The 23,321-nt window shown below is 37.7% G+C and overlaps 1 protein-coding gene across 6 annotated transcripts in view; it reads right to left on the bottom strand.

Moving 5' to 3' along the window:
* The window catches only part of PCDH7 (protocadherin 7), a 419,973-nt gene that overhangs the window by 308,236 nt on the left and 88,416 nt on the right, over positions 1–23,321 (bottom strand). Inside the window, exon 2 of one of the 6 annotated variants that reach the window (XM_089911743.1) lies at positions 8,711–23,321. This exon is cut by the window's right edge and continues 17,123 nt beyond it. The exons of the other annotated variants lie outside the window; for them this stretch is intronic. The gene's annotated coding sequence lies outside the window, so the exon portion shown is untranslated. Of the gene's footprint in view, positions 1–8,710 lie in introns of those variants that run through there. 6 annotated transcript variants of the gene reach the window in all.

The raw sequence follows: 23,321 nt of genomic DNA, 5'->3' as shown, positions 1-23,321 counted from the left end.
GGTCTGTTTGAACAAATGTCTTGGAAAAGATTCAGAAATTTTTTACTTTCATCTCTATTAGTTGAAAAATGAAATGAATATTTTTACCAAAGACCATCAAACATAACTTAGTTCAACAAGCACTTAGCAAAAGTTAATCATGTAGCAGGCAGTTGGTCATAGTTGGGATGAAGACATTGCCTCTGCCTTCAAAGAAGCAGGAGATGGGTGTGGTTCAGAGCTCACTTTCCTCAGGTTCAAATCCTGGCTCTCCTTCAGGCCATCAGTGTGACCTTGGCAAGGTAACCCTTCTCTATCTCAGTTTCTCCTCTACAAAATGTTGGTAATAATTTTATCTAGTGTATAGCTTTAGTGTGATGAGCACAACCAACTACATAGTTTACAGGGCCTAGTGTCAAATGCAAATGAAGTGTCCCTCATTATAAAATGATCAACAATTTCAAGAGAGTAACAGTGAAGTATTAAACCAAGGGCTGGGGAGGGGTTTCTCAGAGTGGGGCCTGTGTAACCAGATAGGCTGATGCCCAAGAAGACAGCCCTGGTGATGAATAAATGATTAATATACATAAAGCAGTTTGAAGAGTGCTTGGCACGTAGTAAGTGATATAGTGTTAGTTTATAATTAAAGAGTTTACAGTTTCTCTAAACATGGAAGAAATATAAAGGAAAATGTTAATTGTTTTTAGATACCGGCTAGATCTCATTTTCGAATGAGCTCTCAAGTTTGTAACAATGTTCTTTTCATCTGCCCTGGATTTGGGGATACATCATCGACATGTACCACCTCTTATTTATTTCATAGAGATCATATCCTTCCATCTTTCCTTCACACAAAATAAGTACAATGTGAGTTCCATCCTTTTTTATATGGCATTTATATGATACTTTCCATTTGTTTACTTGCATAGTTTTTGTCTCAATATGGCACATAGTATATGTAACAGGGAAGTTTCTTAACAGGAAATTCAAGTCCTGGTCTTCTCTCCACTGTGTAGATGGAAAGAGACTTTCAGTTTATTGCTTATGTCTTTTTACATTTTCTCCCTAATATACAATTTTTAACTGGAAAAATATATACTTCTGTGGTATCAAAATAAAGGCCCCCCCTCAAAGATATCCACATCCTAATCCCTGGAATCCATGAATACGTCATGTCACCTGGCAGTGGTGGGGGGCAGTGACGTTACGTCACCTGGCAGTGGTGGGGGGCGGTGACGTTAAGGTTGGAGGTGGAATTATGGCTGCCAGTCAGCTGACAATAAGATAAACTATCCTGCATGATCCAAGTGGGCCCATGTAATCACACCGTAGTTTAAATGTGGATAAAGGAGGCAGAAGAAGTCGGTGCTAGGGTGATGTGATGTGAAAATTCCTCTACCGGCCATTGCTGACTTTGAAGATGGAAGAAGGGGATATGAGCCAAGAAATTCAGCCAGGCCTTACCAGCTGGAAAAGGTAAAAACAGATCCTCCCTTAGAGCTTCCAGAATGGAATGCAACCCTGTTGGTGCCTTGATTTAGCCCACTGAGACGCATTTCAGACTTCTGACATCCAGAATTGTAAGATAACAAATTCGGGATGCTTTAAGACACTCAGTTTGGGTAATTGTTATAGCAGCAGTAGGAGAGTAATATAACATCTATATGTAGATGTATGTGTGTAAATACCTTTACACACACACACATGCACCACACACACTCACTCCAGATATACTTTCGAGCATTTGAACATTGTCGTCCTCAAGGTCCAGTAAATACCCTCATAAATGCTGTTCTTTCTTGAAGTCAACAAAGAATCTCACTCCACACTGGGCGCCAAACAAGTTTCTACCTCGGCTACAGAGATATCTCAGTAGAAATGCAAAGAGCCTGCCTTCTTTGACTTAGACTGATAATTTTGAACCTCCACATGGTTCAGCTACACTGAATCTACTCCTCTATTATTGTGTTGGTCATATGAGCTGATAGTTAATATACTTTTTTTTTTTTTTTTTGCGGTACACAGGCCTCTCACCGTTATGGCCTCTCCCATTGCGGAGCACAGGCTCCGGACGTGCAGGCTCAGCGGTCATGGCTCACGGGCCTAGCCGCTCCACGGCATGTGGGATCTTCCCGGACCGGGGCACGAACCCGTGTCCCCTGCATCGGCAGGCAGACTCTCAACCACTGCGCCACCAGGGAAGCCCAGTTAATATACTTATCTGTCTTAATCACTAGACAGGGACTGCCTGCAGGACAGGGACTGTGTCCTTATTCATATCTCCATATCCATGATGTGACAATGCATGGCATATGGAAGATCCATCAGTGTTTCTTGATTTTTCTTGATTTAAATTAATGAATGAATAGCTAGAAATTTCTTTAAGCATGCACACACACACGCACACACACATCACACACGCATACACCCACACACCACAAACACATCGCACACACACCCCACACAAACACACATCACGCACACATCACACATACACACCCCACACATACACGTGCACACACATCACACATGGATGCAGACACACACACATATCACACACACACAATCACACATGCACACACTCCCCACACATATGCACACACACATCACACAAACATCACACACACAAAGCCCACACATACATCACACACAACACACGCACACAGACACATCACACACATGCACACACATCACACACACACATCACACACCATGCACACGCACACACACGTCACACACGCACACACACCCACACACATGCACACACATCACACACCCCAAACACACACATCACACACACACCGTACACGTGCCCACACCACACACGTGCACACACACATCACACACACACATGCACATCACACACACCCCACACATGCACACATCACACACATATGCACACACAAGCACACACACATCACACAACCCTACACACATCACAGACACACATCACACACATGCACACACACCACACACACACACACACACACACACTGGGGTAAATGTATATTTTATTTTATTTACTCTAGCAACAACATTAGGAGATAAGCACTACATTGGTTAGTGACATTAGTTGGCAATGAACAGTAAAGTCTGATTCAGAAATCCAGGCTTGTGACTATGAATCATTAGAGCTTTCTAATCCCAGTTTAAACACTGATAAATGAAAGAGCAACAGGTTTCATTGCTATCAGTTAATATAACATTAACCAAGAATTGGTCAATGCTCACAAGTAATTTCAGGATTCACAGAATATATCCAGTAGCATGAGAGACAGTTAAAAAAACAAAAACAAAAAAAACTCTTCAGGAGCCTAAAAGTTAGACACCATTCCTATGCGTGTCATGGATAAGTGGGATAAAATTCTTCAATAGTGGAGTCAAATGATCTATTTTTATGTTATTATACATTGTATCTTTTCTAGTTGAAACCCAGGTTCATTCACCCACAGCAAGAAAAAGCTCACAATTCTGCCTCAATCTGTGATGTTGAACTCACTTCTAGATGTGAATTTGTACTCTTTTCAAAAGAAGTTTAACAAATCGCATTTGTTCATGTGTGAGTTACTGTGCTTTTCTAAAGTGCAAGTCTCGGGGGTTTACTAAAATGACAAATCACTTAAGTACTGATTCATATGTGGCTAGATTGCAGTGAAGGGGCATACATTAAAAATACAGATTCATGAAAATTATAAAACATCTGAAATATAAACCATCGATAACAACTTTAATTTTAGGGACAGAATTTAGCAGAAAGAACACTTGCTTAGCAGAGCACAACAAGGAAGTTTTATTGATGGCTGTATCCACTTCAGTAATAACCCTATGACTAGGTGATTCGTGTCCATTTTATAGATGTGACTTTGTTTCCATAGCTAGGAAGGAAAACAGGGCTTCCACCACCGACCGTTTGCTGGGTGAACTGTAGCTAATACATCTCTTCCTGGTTTGGAATCACCTGATGGGGGAGGAGAGGGTGTGCACAATGACTAGGGGCCCTTCTTCCTTTTTGTGTGTTTTTGGTTCTGTTTCTGTTTTAATAAATCAATTAAGAATAGTTTCATCAAATATTTAAATGATGGAAGAAAAAATGTTTTTTTTTAAATTTGTTGGCATCCTCATATCCATGATCCCATCATTGTGTTAGGAACTTGTGCCAAGAACTTTACAAATGTTGTCTCATTCAAGTTAAAACTAACATTAATCTACGGATAGTTTTTATACTCATTTTTACAAATGAGATTTTTGTCCCACTCCTACTCAATGCCAGGAACAAGATGTGAACCCAGTTCCAAAGTTAATCAAGTCCATACCCTTTGTCTTTTCTAGACTAGTTCTCAAGATGGTGGCAAACAGCAGAAACATATCTCATATGAATAAATTCCAGTTATGATTGTCTTTGTCTATTTAATTTCCCAGGCATAAATGGATGAGGGATAAAACCTGGTCAGTTGGAGAGGAAGTTGAAACATCACAGATAACAGGGCAGATGCAGGAGAGAGGTAGCTATCAGTGCACAGAAGAGTGTTGAGAAGCATAAGCACTAAGGTAACTTGTGGGAAATGGCTAAATATTGAGATGCCTAAGTAAACATACTTTCAGAAAATTATTTTAATGAAATGCTCTAACTCTAGTAAAATGGATTAGACTTTTAATGTACCTAACAGAGATAAGTGCAACAGTCTAGTAAAGAGAAAAAAAAAAAAGAGAGTGAAATGAGTTGAAGTAGAAGAAAGTAGTGAAAACGTGTAGACCTTATGAGGAAATAAGAATTAGTGAGGTAATATTTTAGCTAGACCAATCAATGTTAGGATACATAAAACTTTTAGAAAAATAATATCAAACATAATTTGAGAAATGAAAGAAATTTGTGGTGATATTGAGAAGAGCATAAATAATTCTTATTCTGTAATGGCTAGAAAGCTAACTAAAAGCAGAAAAGTAACCATAATGACCTCTGAAATCCCCCAGATTTAGATCCAAGATTTCTATTGTTATTATTAGTGTTAGCACTACAGAGCAGGAAAGAGTAAAGATAAATGAAGAAAAACAAGTCCTATCTAAACTGGGGAAATGAGAGCCAGACACGGAAGGAAAGCAAAAGATGCACGAAGGATGATTAGAAAAGGGACTAAAATAAAGAAAACATGTTATTTTATTTTTATATATTTTTAGTCTAAAATAATGAAATAGAAAGTATGCAAAATATGGTACCTAAATCCATCAACAGCAGGATGTACAAAATTATAATGTCTCTATTACATCACCAGATGTAGCACTTTTGATTGCTAATTGCACTATCAGATGTAGAGATGTATGTAATGTGAATAATTTATTTTCTGGTTTTTTTTAAACCTAACTTTGGTTCTTGTATACATTGACAAGATTCAAATCTACAATGTACATAATGTGGAAATGCAGTTTTAAGTGATTATGATATAAGTACACACTTTTCAAAGCATTCATATTTAATTTAAATAACATGCATTTAGGAATCTTAGTTGAATTGGATTTGACATGTGATGCATTTTAAAATGTCTCAAGATTAGAGTCTATTAAAGAAAAGATTGCTATAAAATAGAGACTGATAAAGAGAAAAATGAAAGGAAGCAGAATAAATAAGTTTAAAAAATTAGCACTCCACAAAACCAGGGCAGATTCTGATTGGCTAGACATGAAACCATGATTTACTGGCCTATTTGCTCTACTATTCAAAAAATAACTTGTTGTCAACCATTCATTCTTTTTGCTTATAATGTGGTTCCCTAGACACTTGGTGGTAAAAGAATTTCCCTTTATTGCTGTTGAGAGAGTTCTGAGCATATTTTTTTAACAGCTGGCATTTGCAGAAGTACTTTATGGACATCAATTAGTTCCTGCTGACAATTGCTTCAAGGAATAGAGCTGTATCTGTGGACTCAGGCTGTTGCTTCTAAATACTGATATACTGATACTCTATCCACCAACCACTTTGCTTCTGAAGCTCAAAATCTGATTTATTAATAGGGATTTTACTCTCCATGTTCGCTTATAACTTGAGAAACTTCTAAAACGGCCCCTCAACTTACTCTCTTCTAATCCATACCATTTGCTTTCTCAAGTTATTGTATACATATGGATTTTACCTGTTTGGTACCCTTTAGGAAAATAAGGAGACAATTTTCCATATTTATGCATTTGTATGTATTTAATATCTATATAATATTTAATTTATGCTTGTGGAATGAAGTGTTGGATTACATAACTAGAACCATTCATTCTTTCTGCTTATAATGTGGTTCCCTAGGTAGAGCCCTCTCTCTGTTTTATCACACACAAATCCCAATATCATTTCCTCAAAACCTCCTTCCCTTCCACAACTAAACACAGAACAGAATGGCATCTGGATGGACTGCTCCAGCTCAAAAAGATAAAGTAACAAACAAAGTGCAGACACATGGGCATCTGCACGTGAGGTAGAATCTGGATTAAACTCACGCATCAACTTTCATGTCCAGGTTAATTTACTCAAAGAAAAACACACCACAGCAGCAACATTCAGAAAGTGCTCACAAGGCTTGGAGACCATTAGAAGCTTTTATAAAACATAGTCAAACGACTAGGTCGAATGAGTAAGAAAGGTACTGTTTAAATGTTACTATTAATACCTATGGTTAAAAACAAAAACAACAACAACAACTCAGGGTCAAGCGAAAGGTACACTGTACAGAGAGTCCAGAAAACCAGAAAACATCTGGGCAGCCATAGTTTTACACACGCATGATAGTGAATGTGTACATTGAGAATAAAGAAAAGTAAGCAACCACATAAAGGAGAGTTACTCTAACCAGAGAACCAGGATCTTGGACCATGGTCATCAGCTTTATATTTTTTTCCCACAAGAGTCAAGTCAGAAAAAAACAGGTATGTTTATTTATGAGCCACATATTTTCATTACATTTTTTCATATCACTGTAATAAGACTCCATGATGAATACACGTATCCTCACAATGTAGATTTCCTACTCACCTAAAGAGAAGACTATTAATGAGAAAATTGGCAATAATAACTGGGTATATCTCATATGTTGACAATGGAAATTAAGAAGCTCACTGTGTCATATTCCACTGGAGAGTTTCTCTATATTGGTCACCAGACCCAAATTTATGATTGTGGCTTCAGCAAGCATGTATTATGTATTTGCTCTTACCTCTGTAGATTATGCACGTGATATTTCCCTGTTTCCAATATATTTTCCTGCTTTTTTGTTAAGGATGGTATTTATTAAGCTGCATTTAGTGAGTACGTAATTACTATGTGCCAGCCATTGCTCTAAATACTTTACGCACATCAACTTTTATTCTCTCAATACTAACAATAAGAGTACTACGTAGTTCTGCTGACAATTCAATAATTTACAAATTCAGTAATCTGTAAAGTGCTCAGGTCCCTGCCCAGCACATAGAAAGTGCTACATAAGTAAGTGTTTTGCCAAACAGTCATATGAAATAGGCTGTATTTGTTATTCTCATCTTACTCATGAAGCAATGGAAGCAGAGGTCGATTAAGGAACTCCCAGGGATCAAGAGCTAATGAGTGATGGGGCTGGACTTTAAACACCAGCAATTTAACTCTAAAGCCTATATTATTAACCATTCTTAACAATGGGGCACTGCCACTTCACAGAAATGTGCATAGGTTGTTCCTCCAACAACTTGATGCTGAACACCTCCTCCAAGAACTTTCCAGAACTGATATCTGTACACACACTAGATTGCAGGCTTCTTTTTTTTTTTTTTTTTTAAGATGTTGGGGGTAGGAGTTTATTAATTAATTTATTTATTTTTGCTGTGTTGGGTCTTCGTTTCTGTGCGAGGGCTTTCTCCAATTGTGGCAAGCAGGGGCCACTCTTCACCGCAGTGCGCGGGCCTCTCACCATCGCAGCTTCTCTTGTTGCAGAGCACAGGCTCAATGGTTGTGGCTCATGGGCCTAGCTGCTCTGCGGCATGTGGGATCCTCCCAGACCAGGGCTCGAACCCGTGTTCCCTGCATTAGCAGACAGATTCTCAACCACTGCGCCACCAGGGAAGCCCAGATTGCAGGCTTCTTAAGAGTTCAAACCAAATTCTGTCACACAGTCTTCTCCAGCAGGGTACTTCTGCACGGGTCTGCACACAGCGAATGTACACTAGATGCATGGATGCCTGCATAGATTGATGGCCTTGTGAGGATAATGTAAGTGATAACGTTTTAGCTTTAAAAATTTAACAGATATGAACTGAATATTTTATGCTTCAAGATACAAATATCCATCCAGTTTAATTATCTTTTCATTTTTTATTTCTGCGTAGATGACACCCAGATACTTGTCCAGTGACCACTCTTTCTGTACTTATTCCTAAAACTATGCTTTCAAAAAATGCCCTGACAGTCACGAATGCATAATTTCGTACTTCTTGAAAAAATGAGTACTTCAGTACTCAAATCTTTACAGATTTGGGCTTGTGCCCCAATTCTACAACCGTGGGTACTACTACCTGTGAATCCTAGATAAAGTTATTTAACCTCCATGAGCCTCAGCTGCCTTAGCTTTCAAACGGGAATACATAAAACAAAATAACAGTGGGCACAAAGTAAGCGCCATATAGTGAGTATATAAATTGCTTTTCAGACTTTCTCCAAGGAAGTAAGGAATAAATTAAAAACCAATAATTGTATAAATGAAATTTAGCTATGACTTTATTTGGGTTGGATATGCGGATTTTCTTTGCATTTTTATCTTTCTAATCCTAAAATAGAAATGTATTTACATTGTTTACATACAAATTGACTATTAGAGGTAGGACACATAAGAGTGAAATCTAGAGTAGCACTGGGAAGTTAAGTTGAAAATTAAAATTTCTTGAGAATAATCAATAGCCAAATAACCGTATCTCTAAGAATTCTCAGATGACAGCCTCTTCTAAGTGTTATGGTCTGCAACATCTGGTGATTTAGAAATCTCTAGCTGTTCTTGGATGGGGTATATCCTTTTCTGGGTACAGGTCCAAAAAAAGAAACTTCCTGGTTCTTATTTTCAAGTGTGACACTACAGGTCAGTATTGCCTAAAGTGGAGCATGATGGGAAAAAGCCCCAGAATGGCTTTTAATATACTAGGTATGCTAGAGGCTCAGTTGCACTAATGATGGATAATTAACAAACTGTATTTCTGTGATGCATTTTTTAAAAGCGTATGTTTACTCCTATGAGGCACTGTTCCAAGTGTGTCTCAATGTTCAGTGCATTTATTTTATTTACGTATATCATCCTTGTCCCAGAGAATCCTAACCACAATAAGACACAGTACACTGACTTTCTGTCAGTCGTGCTTCCCTTCCACAAAATCCACTAAACTTAGTACAGGTCCTTGAAATAAATAAATAAATACATTACAGTGCTGCCCTGGCTTTGATGAGGTTATCAAATGGAGGAGAACTTAAGATTTGCCATTAGGTTTTAAAGAATGGTCAGCTAAGAAAGAAGCCTTCTTTGGGGCATGAATAATGAGAAGGATGCAGCACAATGCTTGAAAGGAAGGAAGGGAGAAGAGAGGGAGAGAGGCTGGAAAGAAGAAAGGATGGAAGAGGGAAGCAAAGAATAGCTTTTCTAGCCAGATACAAACCAGAAGCCAAATTTGCAAGAAAATTCTACATTTATCCAAGTCATGTTCCCAACTCTTTTAAGGTACTGGCAGCCACTCCATCTTATTAAACATTCATCTAAAAAGCCAGTCAATGCGTGGCCTCGTCTGACCTGCCATTTTAGAATTTATTTTAAAGGGAAAAAATTAGCTATACAAAAGCATATTAATATCTTCTGATATGTTTAAAACTGTCCAAGGGCTGAAGCACTTAAACCACTGTAGCTCTTTCTCAAAACTCCCTAATTCAGTTTTGACTCTTTCCTTGTCTTGGCCGCATGTGTTTTTACAGAGAAGCAGCTACCTAGGACCACCACCATGGCAAAGCAGCAGTTAAGCAAGAAGCACCTATAACAATACACAGCTGACATGTTTTCTTTTCCTTGGCTTGCTGACAGTCCTCAAGAAATGAAGCATGTGGTTTTGATGAAGTAGTTCCTTAAATTTTAATGTGGCATTGATCCTATCTTAGGATTCCTAAAGGTTCATGGGCAGTACACTAAGGGAAGAGAACTAACAGCTGAAAAGAAAAAAAAAATGAAAGTTTAGTTATATAAAAGTATTCTGTAAAGTACAAATTAGAAATGGTACTATGTTACACCAAAACAAAATACCACTGACAATCTTTTCATTCACCTCACAGATTCTCAAAGTCAACACTGAAAAATGAATCACATAACATGCCTTGTCTATGATCCAAGACACGAGTCAACAAGGCTGGAGCAGTAGGGAGCAAAAGTAATACACTGGTGACATTACCTAGTGTCCTAGGTGGTCCCCGTCACCTCAGTTACTGGCATCACCATCTAATCCGTTGTCCAAGATAGGAACACAGAACAATCTTTTTTTTTTTTTTTTTCCTTATGCGGGCCTCTCACTGTTGTGGCCTCTCCCACTGCGGAGCACTGGCTCCGGACGCTCAGGCCCAGCGGCCATGGCTCACAGGCCCAGCTGCTCCGCGGCACATGGGATCTTCCCAGACCGGGGCACGAACCGGTGTCCCCTGCATCGGCAGGCAGACTCTCAACCACTGCGCCACCAGGGAAGCCCCAGAACAATCTTTATGTCCTTGCTGTTGTGAACACAACCTATCACATCTATTCATGAAGCTCTATCCATTCATCTTTATACACGCCTTGTGTGTCTCTCCCTGTCCTTCCTTTACCACTGCCACTTGATTTGCTAGGTTACTCATCTGTCTCCCGGACACTATTCCAGTCACTTTGCCACTGACTCTTGTCCTCCCAATCTATTTGCTGCCAGAATTATCTTCCTGTAATACAGATCTCAAATAATTACTCTTTATAAACTGTTGATGACTTCCCATTTCCTACAGCATAAATTCAAAACACCTTTTCATGGTATTCAGCTAGCTCCATGCTACCTGCTATCCTGCTATCTTTCCCTATGCCGTAACAGTCTGCCCTGGGCTTCTCCTTCCTCAACCACAACAGAATTTTCACAGTTCAAAACCATTTTCATGCTCTTTAACTGTGTTTGTGTTGTTTCCTCCTTCTCAGCCTTATGTATAAGGCATTTAATATTTTTGTTTATCCATTTTTTAAGAAAAAAAATGTCTTTAAATTACCTTAACTGTCCTCTCAGCAAAATACCACAGCCGCAAATCTGAAGTTTCCCAAGAGAACATCAAATCGGATTTCAGAGCAGGAAGTGTCACCTCGTCCACTCTTTTAGATTGGGGGACAACACACACAGGCCACACCTGGTGGGCAATGACTTAAAGACAAGATAATGAAGACTTCTAAAGCTATCACGAGGAATAGCTAAACAAGAAAAATTTCCCGGATGATGGAGGAGGAAGCATGTATATAAGGGAAGAAAAAAAAGAAACTTCATTTTAATTACGTACTATCAGACAGCTGTCAGGAGAGATTCTGCCTTTGCTATGAATGATATTTCTCTAAATCCTCCTAACTAATGGCCTTTTGAGATTCTGGGTTCCTTACTTCATTCAAATTTGCTGAAGAATAAAAGGAAATTGCTTTTGCTGAGCAAAAGGAGAAAGACACACTTTTGGAGTGAGATGTAAATGGTAACCCTAAAATGAGAGAAATTGGAAATTCTCATTTTTGGTTGGGTGTTTTTCATTCTGCAGAGGCAGCACTCTCAGGCCTGTTCTGAGTTAACCTGTCCCGTCCTGAGATCATTTGAGGATGTTAGATTTTCAGCTACTCTAAACACCAAGATTCTAGCTACCGATGTTATCAATCTAATAAGAACCAGGAGTTTCCATAATATGATTTCAAGGAGCCTCAATCACATTCTGTTCTCTGAAAGGTATTTCGTCAAGTGGTTCTCGTTATCAAAGACCCCTGTACACCCAGGAAGCATCCTATTTAAATTTGCAGGGACCTTATTGTAATCTCAGCAGTATCTGGTTGTCAGCAAGAAGGTGGCATAATGGACTATAATCATCTTGCACAGACTAAGGACAGGTCTAGCAGAAAATGTTTAATTCTAGGTGATGGCTCCTGCAGAGTCAGTAAAGGGCACGTACTAATAAGGAACTGCAAAAAAGTGGCAGTGACGACATACTCGCTTCAAAAAAGCAAACTCAGCACATCTGCGGCAGCTAATAGAACCATTATAGCTGCATGTCAGGCTATGAAAAATACCAAAGGACAGGAGCACCAGAGTGAAATGGATAAGAAGACAGCAATAATAACAAAAAGAGATAAATCAGAATATCTGATCATGCCTCCATATTTTTACCAGCTGAAAGTCAGGTGAACCATATTATCAAATCTAGGAAATAAAAGTGTGCCAAAAAGCTTGCATGGGACAAATCTCCATGTTTTAATTTATTATAAATATCACACACTGTAACCAAACTCTTTGCTATATTAATATCAGTCCAAAGCTCATTTCATTTTTAATAATGCCTATATTGTCACCTACTACTAATCCAAGCTCTAAGGCTTTTATCTTTGCTATGTAATGCTTGATTTTCTCTTTTCTTCTTACTCAAATATAAAATGTGAAACTCTGCAAATGAAGAAAAAGATAATGCATGACAAGAATCCTGCTGCTTTTAAAAGGGAATGAATTCTTCACATGATTTCTAAAGGCTTCTGTTACCTCTGGAAGACTTAGAGTCAAAAGGGTTCTCTAGAAAACTGGGAGCTAGATGAAGAATACTGCCAGGGTCATAAAACCTCGTGTAGATTGTCCTTTGCTCACCAACACTCTGCACACTTGCATTCTGTAATGAAGGACAGTCCTTGTGCAGGGACCACAAGAAGCACCGATGCTTAAAAGCCACATACTTGAAACGTCTAACAGAAAAAATATAAATTTTTTATATAAAGAAGTGGAATCACAATATAAGGAATCCAAGATGGAGTCATAAAAATGCACACAATATCCCCATAGGAACGCAAAGTAGCTGTTTAAGGCTTATAGTACCATCTATCAGCCAGGAAAATAACACGAACAAAAGATGAAAACAGAACACCTAACCTTTTACACAGCTCCCTGTCAGTCTAGGCCAGGCCGAGGCTGTTTAATGCAACACAAGAATGAGAAAATGTTTCTGGATGTGGCGCGTGACTCTCCAAACCCAACGTGCACTGGCCCGCGCTGTGAAACATTAACAGCATCTAGCCTTCCGTTAGGTACGGCTTCAAATTTCCTGATTATTTTGAGTAAACATGAAATTAAATAATGGAAGATTCTTGAAAATACATGTAAAAGTAGATGCTCTTGGAAAATAGATTTGCTTAGGTTGGGGGTGGGGTGCGGGGTCACTCCGATGACCTCACTACCAAGGAGTTGAATTAATCATGGCTGGGAGATGATGGGAATGCTCGGGTTTCCGGCCCTTTAAGAACTTTATCTACGTTATCACCCAATATCTGAGATACTGCTCCTTTGCTCTCACCAGTTACTGTGCTGCTCTGTGATGGGGCTTAACTCAATTTATCTAACTCTTAATTTAACCGTTAATAAAAACTGAGCATCAGGGAACATAGCTCAGAAGGTTCTGAACAGTGCCTCTGGGATACACATTTTATCCTTCCCACTGTTTCTATTCTGGTTACATCAGTATGCAGAAGCCATTTTCAACTGAATATTCCTAGACACAATACAATTGTGTGCAGAAGGATGGGTTTGAGTTTAAATTAAAAGTTTCAAATGCTGGCAATTCCTACATGCATACAGCACCAGTGCAAGGAAATCCTGGGCCTCTGTGAATGCAGGCCATTTGTCACTGGGGATTATGAAGGAAATCCATGAATGAGCAAAGGTATCTCTCTGAGTGTAAGAAGACAAGTGCATTTGCAGCAGAGGAATGTCCCTTATGTCTATTCCAGGGCAGTCTAAGCCATGGGAAACCTTGAGCGGACAGGGAGATCTTGGCACAGCATCTGAGCGAGACCCTGAGAAGGTCACAGTCCCCTGTTTTTTCTCAGAACCGGTTAAGCCACATTTATATTTTCTGGACATGGTGCCAAGCTACAGACACCCCACATATCCTAAGTCAATGCTGAAACTGCACATACCCTTTTCCTCCGATATCTGAAAGGAGCCAACCTCTTTCCTCTGCATGATACCAGTTCGTCTGGAAGCCCTCAAATACAAGGAAACAGATGAAACTCTTATTTTGGACCAGCACTTGGCAGAGACTGTATCTGCAGAGGGAACGTAGACAGGGTGGGTAAAGACTGACCTAAGTGTGAATGCAGTGCTGTCGTTTACTAGCTATGAGGCCAAAAGGCAAGACACTTAATCTCTGTAAGCCCCAGTTTCCTTATCTGTAAAATGGGTTAAATAAGAGTACCCATCTCACAAAGTCATTGTGACAAGTCCTTACAACAAAGGCTTGGCTTGTGATAAGCACTCAAGAAATGTATATTGTGAAGATGATGCTACAACATCAAAAGTTAAGCCGTTATTTTGAAATGAGGCATAGAAAAACACTCAGTTGTGAGGAACGCAGTGGTGGGAACTTGTGCTTGAAATACTCTGCAAAACTCAGTAACAACCTCCCAAGTTTTCTTCACCCTAGGTCCTTTTGATAAATCTTGTATTTCCCCTGTGTGTCATCTCCAGTAAATCCCTATAGTCTATTGTACTTTTGCAAATATGCCAGATAATCAACAGATCACATTTAAAACAAAGTGTTCACATTCATATTAAAATATGTCACTCCTCCCCAACCCCATTTGCCCCTAGATGAACTGTATATTTTATATTCTGATAGTCATTTTTATATAAGATATGTTGGTGTGTTGGTTATAACCTACATACTCTCAGAACTTCTTTATTCCTTAAAAAACAGCTAGTGTTATTTACTTAACATAATTTTTTCCCCTACAGTAATATGCTCAGTTTCTAATCAGAATAATATATTACTATTTTAAAACCCATTTAAATATGATTTATCATCTTTCACACATTGCTGCACATATGGTTCTTCATAGGCAAATACTGGTCAAATATACTACCCCTGCAGGTTAATATGTCACTTCTTACATATTCCTAGAGGGTGCAGAAAGAACTGTTTTCATTTTTTTTTTTAATGCCTGTGTCAAAAGTGTGACAACAAAGATAAACTAGGGACTCACAACTCTTCTGGGGCATTTTGTACATGGAGGCACCCTCACAACAAAAAAATATATTTTAATTTATTATTTCTTTTGCAACTTTGGACCTGTTATAAAAGTGTTCATATCAGTTTCTCTCTTTTCTCTGTATTCTGTGATCTTTTTTAAATAGCAAAAAGATTTTCCTATCATCAAGCTATCTAAAATGTTTAACTGAAAGAGTCCAAAAGTATTATCTGAAATGCTAAATCTTGATCTATTAGGATTCTTTTACTCTCTTAATCATTCTTATCTTTGGTTTTATGAGAATTCAAGATGCTATTAACATTTTTGGAGCACATTCAAAAGACAGAACATGATTCACATTCATGTGAAGCCACTATGTGGCTTCATCCAGGGTTTATTCAGAACTTGTATATCAGAAGCTATCTCCTCTAAGCTCTCTTCAAGACAAAAGATGCCTCACTACCCATATTCATCCCCAGTCCCTTACAGAAAGCTTTAAAATAATTTCCTAGGGGATTTACTTACCAAAAATAGATGAGCTCTTTGGTCAAGACTGATAACAGGAATTTATGCATCATAACTTGTTAGAGAAAAGTTCTACATATTGAAAATTATCTGAGCAAAATTCACCAAACAAATGCTTTCATAACCAACTTGAACCTAATTATTCAAGAAACTATCATAACATTACACACTCATCAAATTAACAGCAGGGATAGATAATCTGAAGATGAATCATTTAACTTGTCCTTAGCAAAATGGCAACAGAGTTTATTTTTGCTTTATCTATTCAATTTCCCCCTAACAATGTAAAATTCTTGCACAAGCACAAAGCCATCTGCACTTAATTAATCACAGAATCCACCCAAACATGATCAGATCTCAAGAGAATGAAAAGTATATATATATATATATATATATATATATATATATATATACTTTTAAATATATAGAGTTAAACACAGTCTTCATATAATACATTTAAATCAGGGCACACCTAGATGAGCTAGAAAAAGCTGCACTGCTCTGCCCAACCAGTGAAATCTCTAATTTCAAGAGAGGAGCACAGATAGCCAGGTGTAAGTTCCCAACAAAACTTTTTATCCTGTTGATACTGATTTTCTTCCCTAAAAGACACAGCTTACATTGAAGGTCTTGGTACATGGATGGGAAATTTCTAAAAGAGCTCATTCATTATCAGAAATGGTTCCTATACCCTCAATAGAGAAGAAGGAACACATCACCTTAAAAAAAAAATTCATCAGTGTTCTATGTTTTGTGGACAACAGCTCAGCCACCTCTGCCTCATCCTGTGACAACAGGAATGATTTACTGTTCCCTTCCCAGTCAGGAGACAGAAACCAGAAATGGTTAGGAATAGGAATAATTACAGTGAAATCAATAAGATTATGTTTTAGAACCGCAGGTATAGGGGAAAGAGAAAAGATTACAAATCTCACTGTTGGGTTCTATTTTGCAATCTTTCCTGCCAGTAATCCTTTGGTTTCCAGGTCTTGTCATGCTTATTTGTTAGTCATGTTATTCCTTTAGGGTTGGTTTCCTGGGACCATTAAGCTGCATATTTTGAAAAGAACATTGCCCTGGGAACCTGGTGTTCTAGATTCTAATTCAAACTCTCCAGGAAGAGTGGGTATGTCTGAAACAGGGGCATTCGACAGATGCTTCCTTAAGTCTTTATCAATAAAGAAGTCCTGATTTTCCAGTTCTGTGGAGCAAGTCTGAGGGTTACTATGGTTATCTGGTTACATATATGTATATATGGAATTTATTATGATAATTAGAGTTGTTGGGGTATCATCAAAGGGAAAGGGCTGCTCCTTCATTGCAGTAAGAAATCATCTGTTTGGGCGTTAACAACAACTAATATGTATATGTATAGCTGATTCACTTTGTTATAAAGCAGAAACTAACACACCATTGTAAAGCAATTATACTCCAATAAAGATGTTAAAAAAAAAAAGATTACATATAAGATTTCAGAGACAGCAGAAGCAAGAAGAACTACAATCCTGCAGCCTGTGGAACAAAAACCATGTTCACAGAAAGATAGGCAAGATGAAAAGGCAGAGGGCTATGTACCAGATGAAGGAACAAGATAAAACCCCAGAAAAACAACTAAATGAAGTGGAGATAGGCAACCTTCCAGAAAAAGAATTCAGAGTACTGATAGTGAAAATGATTCAAGACCTTGGAAAAAGAATGGAGACAAAGATCGAGAAGATGCAAGAAATGTTTAACAAAGACCTAGAAGAATTAAAGAACAAACAAACAGAGATGAACAATAGAAAAACTGAAATGAAAACTACACTAGGAGGAATCAATAGCAGAATAACTGAGGCAAAAGAATGGATAAGTGACCTGGAAGACAGAATGGTGGAATTCACTGCTGTAGAACAGAAAAAAGAAAAAAAGAATGAAAAGAAATGAAGACAGTCTAAGAGACCTCTGGGACAACATTAAACGCAACAACATTCACATTATAGGGGTTCCAGAAGGAGAAGAGAGAGAGAAAGGACCCGAGAAAATATTTGAAGAGATTATAGTCGAAAACTTCCCTAACATGGGAAAGGAAATAGCCACCCAAGTCCAGGAAGCGCAAAAAGTCCCATACAGGATAAACCAAAGGAGAAACACACTGAGACACATAGTAATCAAATTGGCAAAAATTAAAGACAAAGAGAAACTATTGAAGGCAGTAAGGGAAAAATGACAAATAACATACAAGGGAATTCCCATAAGGTTAACAGCTGATTTCTCAGCAGAAACTCTACAAGCCAGAAGGGAGTGGCATGATATACTTAAAGTGATGAAAGGGAAAAGGATACAACCAAGATTACTCTACCCAGCAAGGATCTCATTCAGATTCGATGGAGAAATCAAAAGCTTTACAGACAAGCAAAAGCTAAGAAAATACAGCACCACCAAACCAGCTCTACAACAAATGCTAAAGGAACTTCTCTAGGTGGGAAACACAAGAAAAGGACCTACAAAAACAAACCCGAAACAATTAAGAAAATGGTAATAGGCACATACATATTGATAATTACCTTAAACGTGAATGGATTAAATGCTCCAACCAAAAGACACAGGATTGCTGAATGGATACAAAAACAAGACCCATATATATGCTGTCTAGAGACCCACTTCAGACCTAGGGACACATACAGACTGAAAGGGAGGGGATGGAAAAAGATATTCCATGCAAATGGAAATCAAAAGAAAACTGGAGTAGCAATACTCCTATCAGACAAAATAGACTTTAAAATAAAGCATGTTACAAGAGACAAGGAAGGACATACATAATGATCAAGTCTTCCCTCCAAGAGGAAGATATAACAATTATAAATATATATGCACCCAACATAAGAGCACCTCAATACATAAGGCAACTGCTAACAGCTATAAAAGAGGAAATCAACAGTTACACAATAATAGTGGGGGACTTTAACACCTCACTTACACCAATGGACAGATCATCCAAACAGAAAATTAGTAAGGCAACACAAGCTTTAAATGACACAATACACCAGATAGATTTAATTGATATTTATAGGACATTCCACCCCAAAACAGCAGATTACACTTTCTTCTCAACTGTGCACAGAGCATTCTCTAGGATAGATCATGTCTTGGGTCACAAATCAAGCCTCAGTAAATTTAAGAAAATTGAAATCATATTAAGCAGCTTTTCTGACCACAATGCTAGAAGACTAGAAGCCAATTAGAGGGAAAAAAATGTAAAATAACACAAACACATGGAGGCTAAACAATACGTCACTAAATAACCAAGCGGTCACTGAAGAAATCAAAGAGGAAATCAAAAAATACCTAGAGACAAATGACAATGAAAACACGATGATCCAAAACCTATGGGATGCGGCAAAAGCAGTTCTAAGAGGGAAGTTTATAGCTTTACAAGGCTACCTCAAGAAACAAGAAAAATCTCAAATAAACAAACTAACCTTACACCTAAAGGAACTAGAGAAAGAAGAACAAACAAAACCCAAATTGAAAGTGTGATTAAAGATCTTCCAACAAACAAAAGTCCAGGACCAGATGGCTTCACAGGTGAATTCTATCAAACATTTAGAGAAGAGCTAACACCCATCCTTCTCAAACCCTTCCAAAAAATTGCAGAGGAAGGAACACTCCAAAACTCATTCTATGAGGCCACCCTCACCCTGATACCAAACCAGGCAAAGATACTACAATTAAAGAAAATTACAGACCAATATTACTGATGAATATAGATGCAAAAATCCTCAACAAAATGCTGGCAAACAGAATCCAACAACACATTAAAAGGATCATACAACATGATCAAGTGGGATTTATCCCAGGGATGCACGAATTCTTCAATATACGCAAATCAAACAATGTGATACACCATATTAACAAATTGAAGAATAAAAACCATATGATCATCTCAATAGATGCAAATAAAGCTTTTGACAAAATTTAACACCCATTTATGATAAAAACTCTCCAGAAGGTGGGCACAGAGGGAACTTACCTCAACATAATAAAGGCCATATATGACAAGTCCACAGCAAACATCATTCTCAATGGTGAAAAACTGAAAGCATTTCCTCTAAGATCAGGAACAAGACAAGGATGTCCACTCTCACCAGTATTATTCAACATACTTTTGGAAGTCCTAGCCATGGCAACCAGAGAAGAAAAAGAAATAAAAGGAATACAAATTGGAAAAGAAGAAGTAAAACTGTCACTATTTGCAGACAACATGATACTCTATATAGAGAATCCTAAAGATGCTACCAGAAAACTACTAGAGATAATCAATAAATTTGGTAAAGTTTCAGGATACAAAATTAATGCACAGAAATCTCTTGCATTCCTATACACTAATGATGACAAATCTGAAAAAGAAATTAAGGATACACTCCCATTTACCATTGCAACAAAAAGAATAAAATACCTATGAATAAACCTAACTAGGGAGACAAAAGACCTGTATGCAGAAAACTATAAGACACTGATGAAAGAAATTAAAGATGATACAAATAGATGGAGACATATACCATGTTCTTGGATTGGAAGAATCAATATTATGAAAATGACTATACTACCCAAAGCAATCTACAGATTAAATGCAATCCCTATCAAACTACCAGTGGCATTTTTATGGAACTAGAACAAAAAAATCTTAAAATCTGTATGGAGACACAAAAAACCCCAAATAGCCAAAGCAGTCTTGAGGAAAAAAAACGTAGCTGGAGGAATCGGACTCCCTTACTTCAGACTATACTACAAAGCTACAGTAATCAAGACAATATGGTACTGGCACAAAAATAGAAACATAGATCAATGCAACAAGATAGAAACCCTAGCGATAAACCCACGCACCTATGGTCAACTAATCTATGACAAAGGAGGCAAGGATATACAATGGAGAAAAGACAGTCTTTTCAATAAGTGGTGCTGGGAAAACTGGACAGCTACATGTGAAAGAATGAAATTAGAACACTCCCTAACACCATACACAAAAATAAACTCAAAATGGATTACAGACCTAAATGTAAGACTGGACACTATAAAACCCTTAGCAGAAAACATAGGAAGAACACTCTTTGACATAAATCACAGCAAGATCTTTTGTGATCCACCTCCTAGAATAATGCAAATAAAAATAAAAATAAACAAATGGGACCTAATGAAACTTAAAAGCTTTTGCACAGCAAAGGAAACCATAAACAAGATGAAAAGACAACCCTCAAAAATGGGAGAAAATATTTGCAAATGAATCAACAGACAAAGGATTAATCTCCAAAATATATAAACAGTTCATGCAGCTCAATATTAAACAAACAAAAAAAAAAATCCAAAAATGGGCCGAAGACTTAAATAGACATTTCTCCAAAGAAGACATACAGATGACCAAGAAACACATGAAAAGCTGCTCAACATCACTAATTATTAGAGAAATGCAAATCAAAGCTACAATGAGGTATCACCTCACACCAGTTAGAATGGGCAGCATCAGAAAATCTACAAACAACAAATGCTGGAGAGGGTGTGGAGAAAAGAGAACCCCCTTGCACTGTTGGTGGCAATGTAAATTGATACAGCCACTGTGGAGAACAATATGGAGGTTCCTTAAGAAACTAAAAATAGAATTACCATATGACCCAGCAATCCCACTACTGGGCATATACTCAGAGAAAACCATAATTCAAAAAGACACATGCATCCCAATGTTCATTGCAGCACTATTTACAATAGCTAGGTCATGGAATCAACCTAAATGCCCATCGACAGATGAATGGATAAAGAAGATGTGGTACATATATACAGTGAAATATTAGCCATAAAAAGGAATGAAATTGGGTCATTTGTAGAGACATGGATGGATCTAGAGACTGTCATACAGAGTGAAGTAAGTCAGAAAGAGAAAAACAAAAATCGCATATTAAACGCATATATGTGGAACCTAGAAAAATGGTACAGATGAACAGGTTTGCAGGGCAGAAACTGAGACACAGATGTAGAGAACAAACATATGGACAACAAGGGGGGAAAGCGGCAGGGGGTGGTGGTGGTGGTGTGATGAATTGGGAGATTGGGATTGACATGTATACACTGATGCGTATAAAATGGATGACTAATAAGAACCTGTTGTATAAAAAAATAAATAAAAGAAAATTTAAAAAAAAAGTCAAAGCAGGGACTCAAACAGATATTTATACACTCATGTTCATAGCAGAATTATTCACAATAGCTAAAACATGGAAGCAACCCAAGTGTCCATTAACAGATGAATGGATAAGTAAAATGTGGTGTATACATACAGTGGCATGTGACTCACCCTTTAAAAGGAAGGAAATTCTGATGTATGCTACAACATGGATGAAACTTGAGGACATTTCATGCTAAGCATTATTTCACTTAGCATTCTTTCATGCTAAGTGAAGTAAACTAGTCACAAAAGAACAAATATTGTTTGATTCTACTTATATGAGGTACTTAGAGTAGTCAAAATCATGTAGACAGAAAAAAAAGATTTCATGATGTCAATAAAATGGTGGCAAGTTTTTTGGTAAAAAAAAAATCATTGAATGTCTAAGATAATTTAATAACCACATAAGATGATGCTTTGGAAATCTACCATGCGTTTTCATCCTCAGGCTAAAATGAAAAGTGTTTCTTCTTATGGGAAAAAAAAAAAAAGGAGTTAACAACAGCTAGCCCATACTATGGGAAAGGAACAAAGGCTTACTTTGTGGATCCCAAAGCCTTCCTTTGAGTTGATATGGAAAGTGGAGATATGGAGACTCAGAAACATGAAATAATTTCCCTATTCAACACAACAGATATTAATGAGTACCTCCTATTGGTTAGGCACTGTAGTATGTACAGAGGATATAGCAGTGGAAGAAAACACACACACAAATTCCCAAACTCATGCAACCTATGTTCTAATGGGTGAGAGAAAAATAGGCCAAATAAATAGGTAAATATTATACACATACAGTACGTACATACATAGTTACTTACTTACATACATACAATCTTAAGAGGGATTGAGGAAAAGGGAAGAAAAGTGGGAGTGTTTGGGATCTAAGAGGAAGATGCTATTTGAAATAGAGTGGTCAGGAAGTCCTCACTGCTAACATGACCAGAAGCTATATGGGGACTGGAAGAAACACCCCAGAAGGCAGAGCAAATTTGAAGATTCTGAGAAGGAAGTGGACCTGGCTTTGAACAGAAAAGGCAAGTGTGGTCAGAGTGAGAGGAATGTGGTCAGAGATGTCTTTAGAGATGTAAGGAAATCAGATCATGCAGGGTCTTGAAGATTTTGGCTTTAACTTGCAGTGAGATGGGAAGCCGCTGGAGACTTCTGAACAGAGAAGTAATTTGAATTATATTTTACAAGATAATTTATATTTTTAAAATTTATATTTTTATATTTATTTTTTTCCCTAGTTCTTACTCTGATTACAGTTTTAAAAATAGGCTGCTGTAGGGGCCAGGGTTAGAAGAAGGGAGACTAAGAGTCTTTTAGATACTCTTTGCTATGCGGAAGAGATAGCAGAAAATTAAACAAAACAATAGAGTAGCATGCATGTC

This window comes from Delphinapterus leucas, chromosome 5 (assembly GCF_059928025.1).
Source record: "Delphinapterus leucas isolate spDelLeu-1000000601 "Yukka" chromosome 5, BTC_Dleu_Yukka2, whole genome shotgun sequence".
Classification (NCBI taxonomy): Eukaryota; Metazoa; Chordata; class Mammalia; order Artiodactyla; family Monodontidae; genus Delphinapterus; species Delphinapterus leucas.
The sequence above is the reverse complement of the archived record's forward strand: the minus strand, read 5'-3'. Positions and strand labels throughout refer to the sequence as shown.